General features: G+C 41.5%; 1 pseudogene; it reads right to left on the reverse strand.

Moving 5' to 3' along the window:
- Positions 1–8,816: 8,816 nt before the first annotated feature.
- LOC147024406 (uncharacterized) lies at positions 8,817–10,787 on the reverse strand (annotated as a pseudogene).
- Positions 10,788–11,944: the final 1,157 nt, after the last annotated feature.

The raw sequence follows: 11,944 nt of genomic DNA on the forward strand, positions 1-11,944 counted from the left end.
TCGATGATGAATTCAATGTGGACATGTGAATGAAGTGCCAGCAGGGCTATTTTGGATGAAAAGGACACCGAAATTGGGATTTTGCCCAAGCATCTAATTTGTCTATCCATATGTTCCAAACTTTATTTAACTCCTCATATTTCACAATGCACTGAATAGGCCAGATGTGACCTGCTTCTTCTTTGTTGGGTTACACGTCTAAAGATAATGAAAGAAAAGAGAAAATCGGGAATATCAAAAGTAGCATAATTCTCGCGTCACATCTGGCATATTCAGTGCATTGTGAAATACGAGGAGTTAAATAAATTTGGAACATATGGAGAGACAAATAAAGCTGTCTTTTTGCAGATTAATCATGAAGGTAACCTAACATACCTGTAGACGGCAGCTCGTGCTTTCATAGTACAATCATGGACACGGGGCTATTAATGGTAGTGGCAGGCAAAATCACTTTTTCACATCAAAACCAGAATAATGAGGCAACCACAAAGATAAGCAGACGTTTTATTTTAGTATTAAATCAACTTACAACTCAGTAAAATGCATCCTCAGGACAAAGGCTCAGATTTGATGTTTTATCAACGAGGTGACCTTCATTTTGGAATCGCACAAACAGTATGTTCTCCATGTGATAATTATGTTTCAGTTGGTTGTGATTTTGTTTCATGATTAATTATAATTACAACTGATTATGTTCTGATTTCTTTCATTATCGTGAAAAGAAATTGGCATAACTTCAATTATAACAAATTCCTGAATGCCAAGAAATTGAGGAAAAGTACTTGAATGCTAGCAAATCAAAGAAAATCCCCCGAATGTCGATATATCATGGTAAATCCAAAACCATTAAATTTTCTACCCTCGTTAACTCCCCCATCCACCCCACCTCACCCTAGCCCAAGTCCCCATCCTTCCAAATTTCCAGTTTTCCCTCCTGAGTGTTTCCTTCTGTATCCATCTTGTCCACCCCATGCACCATTTCTTCAACAAGAGTGAGATACACAATACACATTGATGCAAAATAGTCTCAACGGATATGTAGCTCATGCCCAAAACATTAAAAAAAATACATGGAAAACCTAGAACATAGAACAGATGAGGGAGGACTCAAATAACAAAGGGAACAGCAGCACAAAGGGGAAACACCAACAGGAGGGCGGAGGTAGAAGGTACACGGAGATGGACAAACAAGGGATGCAGATAACGATGATGGTTAGGGGAGGCCACAAGGGGTGGACAAGATGGATACATAAGCAAAGTTTTGGGAGGGGTGGAGGTGGTTTAATGGGTGTGGAAAATGTCATGGTTTTGGATGGGGGAATAGGAATATTAGGACTAGGATAGGGCCGAGAACACTGCCTTGGGGTACTCCAGCCTTTACAGGGAGAGGAGAAGAAATTTGCTGACTTTAACTCTTCTCAGCAAAGTGGTGTTGGACATGGTGGTGAACAGTTGTCTTGAAGCCCAGGAGGGAAGAATGAGATGGAAGAGAGTATAGAAAGCAGTTCCATAGGTGGGAAAAGAGAGGAATAAATGAGTGGACATGAGCAGTGGTTCTGGATTTAGGCAGTTTCACAAGAAGGGGGTTGCTGGTGGACCATGTGCATCCTGCAGATACTTGTGGGGGACAGAGCACAGAGAAGGGCAAGAGCGTGCAAGACCATAAATTATGTGGAAGAAAACAGAGAGCCCACCGACCCGTTAGTGATGGCGAAGTGATGGGCCCATAGACTCAGCATCATCGCGAGAGATTGCAATGATCTTGAAAGCCTTGGTTTCCACGGCAGAAAGGTGGGCAAGATGTGAGGGAGGGGAGCCAGGCCAGAATGGAGAGCAGTACTCCATCAAGGTGTGGATGAAAGCCTGAAGTAGGTGGATAGGAGCTTCGGTGTGCCAAAGAAGGACTTTGGACAATGGAGAATGCCAGGTCACCCTCTGGCTTTGGAGGCCAACTTTGAAATATGTGGCTTGCCCAAGAAAGATCATGGCTGAGAGTGAGACCCAAGAGTTTGAATGAATGAACCACTTTTGGAGGGTTATTGAGAAAGTAGATGGGAGGGTTTGCAGAATGGTACTGAGAGAGAGAAAGAGAGAAATAGAAAGATATATTTCTCAGGATTGAAAGACATATACCAAGTGTTTGACCAGTTTATGATCTTGTCAAGGTCTGAGGAAGGGAAGAGGCTGCTGCCTGTCTGCCAGAAGGATGACAGATGTCACAGCAGAGTGTGGAGTCATCAACAAAGAGATAAAGAAGATTTTCCAGAGCGTCAGTGAGATTGATGAAGATTAGGAAAAGGATGCGGTCGAGAACACCACCTTGGAGTACCCCAGCCTTGACAAGTAGCGGAGTTGAAATTTGCTGACTTCACCTCTCCCTTTACCTCTTTTCAGAAAGTGGTGGTGGACATTGGTCTCACCATAAGGTGGGGGATCTTGTGTGGATGTGGGCTTGTCCCTTCCTCTGAGCATCATCCATCAAAACCCACGTTCACAAAAGTAACACTGGCATGTTTGGCAGTGTTCTGAGTCTCAAAATATGACATGAATGTGCTGAAGGACATGGATACGAGTGATGACAGGTGGACTTGCAACTATCATAATGGCATGGCAGGGTAGAGGAAACACATTGTTGTTGCAAATATCCATAAATGCTCATCACGGGCATCAACATTCTTTTCCAAACCATTATCAAAACATCCTGCCCATTATTATTGACCTGCTCATGTGAAGCAAAAAGCGGGGTTAAGGAATTAGCTCAATTCTGTCCGTCTATCTGTGTCTACAAAAATAAGTTTATGATGAAGGAACAACTTAATTTCAATTAAATGTCATATATATATATATATATATATATATATATATATATATATATATATATATATATATATTTTTTTTTTGAACATGAATCGGAAAGTGAACCTCCAGTTTAACAGTACTTTGACTCTAAATCAGTCCTGATCATAACACCCAGAGAGGAATGAAATAATATTTTTTATTCTCTCTGCCTGTCTGGCAGTCAAACAAAATCAAATAAAAAACCAATGTCACCCTGCGGGTGACCTGTATATTGCCAAAAGGTGACCACGTGTGACTTCTTTAAGGTGACACTGAGGTGAACAGAGCTGCTATCCACCAGGAGCGACTCCTTGAGGATTATCTGCCTTCGAGAGATTCCGATGAGAATCGTTCTACAGAGTAACCATGAAAAATATGCGTTTGCCTCATAACGTCACCAAATGACGTCATAATGTCTCAAGCTTGATATATCTAGAAAGCACTCATTGAGGTGTTCAATTTGAGGTACTACACGATATGGTTCCTAAAACTTGAAAATTTGACCTTGGGGTCAAATATGTTTGACCTTAGGCGCTAACCATGAAGGTCAAGGCCAATCGCCACCAAAAATTAATCAGCCAAGTGCCAGACCATGAACAATATTCTCATGAAGTTTGAAGACGATCCGATCAAAATTACTCAAAAAATAAGGGTTTCGTCGACTCCCCTGATTTGCGACAAAGTGACCTTGACCTTCAAAATTTTATGCGCTGAAAGGGACCTCTATAGGCCTCTGATATGCGAAGTTACAAAAATTTCCAATGATAACTGTGCTCTGCAGAGTGATTTATACGTGATTACAGACAAAAAAAAAAAAACATATGAAGGTCAAGGCCAATCGCCACCAAAAATTAATCAGCTGAGTGCCAGACCATGAACAATATTCCCATGAAGTTTGAAGACGATCCGATCAAAATTACTCAAAAAGTAAGGGTTTCGTCGAATCCCCTTTTTTGCAACAAAGTGACCTTGACCTTTGACCTTGACCTTCAAAATTTCATGCGCTGAAAGGGACCTCTATAGGCCTCTGATATGCGAAGTTACAAAAATTTCCAATGATAACTGTGCTCTGCAGAGTGATTTATACGTGATTACAGACAAAAAAAAAACAAAAAAAAACATATGAAGGTCAAGGCCAATCGCCACCAAAAATTAATCAGCTGAGTGCCAGAGCATGAACTATATTCCCATGAAGTTTGAAGACGATCCGATCAAAATTCCTCAAAAAATAAGGGTTTCGTAGACTCCCCTGATTTGAGACAAAGTGACCTTGACCTTTGACCTTCAAAATTTTATGTGCTGAAAGGGACCTCTATAGGCCTCCGATATGCGAAGTTACAAAAATTTCCAATGATAACTGTGCTCTGCAGAATTTTTTATACGTGATTACAGACAAACAAACAAAAAAAAAAAAAAAAAAAAAAAAACATACAAGCTGAGTAACATATCTTGCAAAAACGAGATAAAAATCATTTCAAGCAGGAAACTTATTGTGTTTAAGGACGTCATGAAGGACACAAACATCAGGTAAGAATAACCAAAGCAATGTGTTAAATAGGGCGATTTAAAAGACATCAATGGCAGTAAACCTCTGCAATAATATTTTTATATGACCTTCAAAATCTTAATTTTATTAGCTCCTGTTGGACTTGGTCCAAAATGGAGGCGTATGGATTTGGTCTCGATTTTCGTGTCTGCGTGCGTGCGTGAGTGCATCTGCAACTATATCGTGGACATGTATGGACCGATTTTATTTGTACTTGGCACAAAGACAACACATGATGGTACACATATGCATGCAATTTGTTTTGACATCAGATATAGTATGGACACTGGTGGCCATTTTAGTTGTAAAAAAAACCCCTGGTGCTGAACACGTCCTCAACCATTTCTCGGACATGCATTTCCCAATCCTGTTCAAACTAGGCACACAGATAATGAATGATGGCTTACATATGCAAATCACCTTTTTTGAGATCAGATCCAAGATGGCCGGCTGGCAGCCATTTTGTTACCTAAGTGTGACCCCAACCATTTCTCAGACATGCATGGTCTGATTTTGTTCAAACTTGGCACAAGCATAGTACATGATGGCATACACGTGCCCCTCCCTCTATTTTGTGATCTGATCAAAGATGGCCGACTGGTAGACTGGCGGCCATTTTAGTTGTACATAAATATGGGCTAGCCCTTTCACCCTGTACAGAAAAACTACTAAAATAACATGGGCTCTGACATTTTATGACTTTTTTAAAACTTGTTTCAATTGAATTATATCGCTGAACACAGTAGAACAGAAATCGTCTTTTTGGCACTTTCAAAACCCTTCGGTTTAGCGGTACCTGGACAAAATGTTACGGTTTTACATCATCACGACCAATCAAAGTTGCTGCTCGTCGACCCTGCCAATGTCGTCCTTCTTGAGACAGTGCAGGCAGACGAAGCTGTTCTATGAACTATCTGGTTTTAGCGGTGATGATTCCTTTTCCGTTAAGTATGATAGCTGTCCAATTGGTGTATTTGTATCGTGTTGATCTTCCATTGAATGTCAAATCCACAGGATTAATATTGTGACGTCCACGGGACTTGAACAGTCCCGCCAACGTAGAATGAGCCGAAACGATGGAGGCGGTTTATTTTTTATAACCCAAAGATGGCGGTTTTAATCGCTCTACAGCAAACGGGACGAGGAAGGTGGCACGAGTCGCTTTTCACTGAGTTAATAACGTTTATTTCTCTAACCAGAAATAATAATAAGACTCGGCAAGAGGAGGGATCCGGGGCGATTCGACGGGATGGTGGTGTGGGTTCGGGCGTGGGGAAAACACAAACAATTCCAATGGATATACAAATCTCAAACCCTCTAAGCCGCCAGGTACACACACACACACACACACACACACACACACACACACACACACACACACACACACACACACACACACACACACACACACACACAAACACACACACACAAAACGTAGCTGGTCCTGGTAGTCAGGCTGGCCCATGGTGTCGACGCAACAGTCCCTGGATTGGCGCCGGACGAGCTGGCGTTGCGCTCGTCCGGGGCAGGAGACACCGTGGTTCTGTTCCTGGTGATGTCGACCTCCTGGTGTCGGTCCAAGTCCGCTCACAGCCGCCAGGGAGCCAGTTCTGGCGCCAAGATGCGAGCAGGAGAGGGAGGCAGGTCCACCCGCCGTTCAGTCCCGTACTCCAAGCCAGCAGAACTCCAGAGCCAACCGAGGTGAGGCACGAGGCACAGCAAGGCCACGAGACACGACGAATCGGGGAACGAACCAGCGCAACAAGAGAGCGTGCTCCGAGACCAACAGCCTCGACAAGACGCTTTCTTTTAAGACTCCTCTTTCACTTCTTTTCCCGAACAGAACCTTTTTATACTCGAGTCCTCGTCACTTCCAATCGAGCCGTTTTATTGGCCCTCCGCCGTCGCCTTCCTCTAATCGTGATCAAGGGGTGGAGCCATCCGCAGAACTGTCCTGTTACGTCACGGCAAGCCTCCAGGGAATACTAAAAGGGTTTACGCAGACACACTTACCCTAACCCGTCTCCCTATCTAATTACGTGACAATTATCATTTCCCCCTTGAAGAAATGGACATTTACTAGACAACTTATCACCACTGAATTGCTACTTATTACATCGAGATTCTGGTACAACTCGAACAGCATGGCATACCTAATTGAACATCCTAATTACCCTTTGAATGCATACCCCCCCCCCCTCTATGCATAACAATATGCATAGATCGTGTCAGTAGCTTTGTTCTTGAAACTAACTCGAATTCCAAAGGATCTATGACTACAACTATGGGCCCAATTATTCCCACCTTGTTGTGGGATTGGCCAGACAAAGCTTGTGGCCCAAATTTTTCATGAACCAACGTTTTACCAGGCCTGACATTCGACTTAAGGTGGGAGAAATTTGTAATTTGTTCAGGGTGTCAACAATAACATACCTTAAGCTTTGTGAAAAGCACCATTAGATTTTTAAGCTCCACTATCAACAGTCAATTTATTTGTGTGCAAGAACATTTTGAAACATTTTACATTTCTTTTTAAATGTCTTAAATATTGTTTATGTTAGTTGTCAGGTCTGAATGTCAGGTACGACTATTGATTGGCCACATATTGTCCATATTTAAACATTTAACTAATTTAACCATTCAGTAATTGCATTAACCAGGTGTCTGGATTCAAACCATTGGCCTGGTTGCTTCAAATTGTGTTTCCAAGCTTTTGCCCTCGTTTTACAATTTGCTTTACGATCAACAAGCCAGCCATGGCCTTGCCAGAGCGCTTCTGCAGGCTATTGTTTATTCCAGTGCGGAGTGGCAACAAACGGCTGGAGAACTCTGTTATGGCTGATTCACCCAAGGGCCGTAGGGAGGGTGGAAAGCCCACTTGCCAAATTGTTTCTTGCTTTGCCTTGCTTTTCTCCGCCTAGGAATAGGTTTTATATCTGAAAGTCTTGTAGTGTGACTTTTAGTGTGGTACAGGGTCTGACTGCTGTGGTTGGTCCCTGTGCCACCTCCGCTTGCAAGTGCTGTGCAACTTCAATAAACCGTATATTCGAGAATCTTCTGTTGACTCCCCTCAATTCTTGGCCAGGATTGGTGAGGGTCTTCATCACATGAGTATGTTTGAAAACTCCTACACAAATACTGAACATGCTACGAGTCTTTATAAAATATCATGCAATTCTTCAGGTAAAGAAGCATGTCAAAGTGGTCACGCACCTTGTACATTCCTCTGCAATATAATTTTATCGAGCAGTGAAGGTTATTTTTATTTGGCATAACATGAGATTCTCTCCAAAATGGTACTTTTGTTGCTTGAAAGGATTCACTCGCATGATCATAAAAAGATATGCATTTTAGAGTTTTCATTGAGCCTCATATATAATATCTCAGTGAAATTATCTCGACCAAAGCAATATTTCCCCCTTATTCACAGAAACAATGCCAGTGACCTTAAAATATCCTGATAATGCAATCAGTGAAATACATTAGTTACATTTAAATAAATATGTATACATTTAAAAATATATACATTTAAATTGAATATGAAATGCATGTTTATTACTTTACTGAAACAGTATTTTATTCACGATTGTGAAACTGTGTAAACCAGATTTGGTCAAATTCCCACAAAGCTCGTCATTCTGTGCATAAGTTCATAAAAGTGAGGGGTGAAGGTATCCAGGTAGTGAGGGGTGAAGCTAAAACACAAGAGTCGCATTCATAAAGGGAAACAATTCTTGATATGTCATTCATAATCAAAATCCAATACACGCTTGATAACAAGCATGTATTGTGTTTTGATTATGCATTGTTAAATGCTTGTTTGCATTCACTGAGGTGTGCGTGGCCATGCCTGTTGAAGTGTGCAAGGCTGCAGCGGCAAAGGTATGTGAGATCAGTGTATGTGGTGTGTGCTCCAGCTCTAGTAGTCCAGTCATTTAAGGACAATTTTGGGTCCGATATTTACCTGCTGGACAAAAGCACCAAATTTGGCATGGAGGTAGCATATGACAAGACAAATAATTTTCACTTAAGAGACAATCGAGATCGTGACCTTAAAGTTAAAGGTCAAGGTCAAAGGTCAAAGGTAGCTTTTCCTTGAAAACTAAGGTAATATCTAAAGTTCAATTTAAAAAGGTCTAAAATTAGTTTGACAGCTTCCTGCTGTATAGAAGAGTTGAAGGAAGGGGGCTTTGTAATTCTACTAATTATTGATGACATTTACATATGCAAATTATTTGCATAATTTATGCAGGAAGTACGAAATTTTCATATTTTCCTACTGTATTATAAAAGCCCCCTATAATCGGTTATTGGAGCCAATAATTGACAAGTTTGTGTCATAGTACCTGGTAGATTAGATAACTGCTGTTAAAAATAGCATATGCAAATTATTCTGTTCTACGACAAGTGACTGTTTCAGGGTTAATGGGTTCAGATGCGAGATCGTACGTAGAAAACAATCCCCTACCTTTACACAACACAGATGCATTTGCAGAGACTTGTGCAGTGAAGACTGGCCTTCACGCATTTCCAGTTTTTGCAGGGCTTATTGCAGGAGCACCTTATGAACTCCTGGCACACACGTGAAACCTTTGGTATCGTCATCCAGACCGGGTGCCAGGATTCCTCTTGTCTGACCCATCCAAACTCTGAGGGCAATACGGCTGTTCGTTTCAGAACATCACTGGTGAGCCATATGCTGGCTTGATATATGGCACATCTCATGTGATGCAGTAGCGAATTCTGAAAAATGCCAGCAGTACTTTAGCAGTAGAAAATGAATTTGGGTCATGTAAAAATGAAAATTCCACAAGGTATGTTGATCAAGTGACCAATCTCTCTCACCTGTGTCGGTGGTAATCTGTTTAATGGCCTTGGTTTCTTCCTGAACATGGTAATTCTGGCATTTGTTCACCTTTGAGATGTCACACTTCTGATACATTTGCACGACAAAGGCTTCAAGCGTGGCGAAGTGATCATCTGTTACCTCGACTGCACAGAACAGATGCTCTGTGATGTATGCGAAGGCGGAGTTTACATGCGGATACCGATCCCACGTTTTCCAAGCCTTTGTTTTGCTGGACCAGTGGAAACCAGACATTGTATCACACCCTGTCAGTGCGTGAAATATTGGTAAAGATTTCGCTTTATCACTGATTTTGTGGCAGATGGATCCAACAGAGTTACACGAGAAGTTGCGAAAGTTCTTTATTGGACTTTCGAAAGTCCGAAAGTCCGAAGTCCGAAAGCAGCCCATAATACAATATCTGGATGCTGATGAACAAGCCGACCATACATTCTGGTAATCCGACCAGGATTACCAGAATGTCGGTATCAACACTTCTGATCTGGATGATTCGATGGCCGTGGTCGAGCACATCTTTTACGTGGATGACAACTCTCGTGTCAGCCTCATCGTGATCGCAGATGTAAATATCTCGAGTCTCGCCACTTCTTTGTCCTGGAACGTAAACAAATGATATAGAATAGAGAAAGGAATTCTAAGTTCACCAGCGGTAGGTCGTGCCAACGATAATATTATATCGTACCTGACATGAGTAGCTCTTTCCCGGTGGTAGAGTAATGCAGGTGACTGTTGCGTTCAAATAATCAAATAGCTCCTGTTTGTTTTCATCCACTCTGAGGAATTCCTCCCATTTGCAGGGAAGTTTGGTCTGGTGTCCCACTTTTATTCTATTGCCAGTTCCTCGCTGTTGTCTCGTTGCCACTTTCAAGCTATCGGGAATGTATGTGTCCCACACAATGTCCAGTCTGGCAGATGTTTCAAGTTGTATGGAACAAACACCTTTGTGGAGTACTCTTCGAACGTTTTAGCCGACATTCGTGGAAGGGCATGGATTATCACAGCTCCATCCACAATTTTACAGTCGAACGCTCTCGGTGTCTCCATGGAATCATTATTGGCTTCTGGCATACAAGCGAGCAAGTCCAACTTCTTGGTGAAGTATATCGAACCATGGTCCGAAAGTGAGGGTGGATAATCAGTCGTTTCATGGGAGAAAAACTGCTGCATGTCTCCTGATCGGTTTTGTAGCGACACATATAATTGTCCGAAGAAGGCAATGTCTTCTCGGAGCTCGATCAGCCTCAGCATCGTTTTCGCCACCGTTTTCTTACTGCAGTTGAACAAATGCAGAATATTCCGTTTTATCGGTTTGTGAATTGTCTCTGTCCTGTCATCAAGGACCGTGCGACTGAACTCGGCGAACTGGGATTTACCAGTGTCTTCTAGTGTACGGATACATTCTACTGTCGGACGTGGAGCACATTGTCGATTGAGATTGACGAGCTCCGGGAAATGGTCCATGAAAGGATTTCCCATTTCAGCTCTTCGCTGTCTAAACGTCATTGTTGTTGATTAATAACCAAATTCTTGCAGAAATGTCATTAATTTCACAAATACCCTTCTTAGATTCGCATATTTCTGGCGCCTGCATTCTTCAGTAGGTCGAATAACCTCAAAAACATGCAATTTCATGATTGAGAAAAATTGAAACACTAATTACAGCCACCATTTGTCCATTCTTCTTCTGTTCCTCTGGGAGAAATGGAGCACAAACAGGGCGGTTTCATCATATTTCCCGTTTTGTTCCTTTACAATGGAGCATCTCACAGCAGCCACGCCCATCACAATTTAATTATTTGACGCCCTCTTCCTAACAATTAAAAGTCGATCTCGATTGTCTCTTCAGTGAAAAATCTTTATTAGGATACATAGAGTCTTCATTGGAAGTTTGACACTTTTGTCCAGTCAGTAAATATTTTTACCCTAACTGACTGGCCTACAGCCTGTGCGTGGGCCAGTGATAGCGGGGGTTGAGATGGTGTTGGTGGTCATCGAGTCAGCCCTTGCCTTGGTCGAATTGATGCCAGGAGTCATCGGCTCGATGATATGTAGTGAGATTCAAATTTACCCTTTAGATACACATATATATATATATATATATATATATATATATATATATATATATATATATATATATATATATATATCCTAGCAGGGATACCCGTGCTCCGCACAGGAATCCAGTGGATTATGGCGGGTCTGAAGGAGTGTATGTCACAGTTAATTGTAAAATTGTAGAGGCTGCCACCATTATTATTTTTTTCATCACCACTATAATATTATATTTTCCCCACCATGTTTTATATGCAGAAGACTCGAGTTCAAAAATGTTAAGATTTATTGCTGCATCAGATAAAAAACCATAATTCCTCAACAATGTGAGGCTCGTTTCATGTCATCATTTGTGACTTAATTTATACGTCGGGCATAACCCAGCCTGGCCCAGCATATTTGATTTATTTACGTCTGTTATCCTGATAAAAAAATTATGTTATATAATGTATACGAACTTACAACGTACCTACGCCCATAACCATTCTATAAAATATCTACATAGCCCATAACCATTTAATTATAAAATATTATACACATACGCCATACGCCATCACCATTCTATTTATATCTGTAATATGTATATATACAAACCACCACCACCATTTTTTTTATTTCCCACCACCATTTTTATTTTTCAC

This window comes from Eptatretus burgeri, chromosome 6 (assembly GCF_056783735.1).
Source record: "Eptatretus burgeri isolate ZD-2024b chromosome 6, Ebu_testis_v1, whole genome shotgun sequence".
In the NCBI taxonomy this organism is placed as follows: Eukaryota; Metazoa; Chordata; class Myxini; order Myxiniformes; family Myxinidae; genus Eptatretus; species Eptatretus burgeri.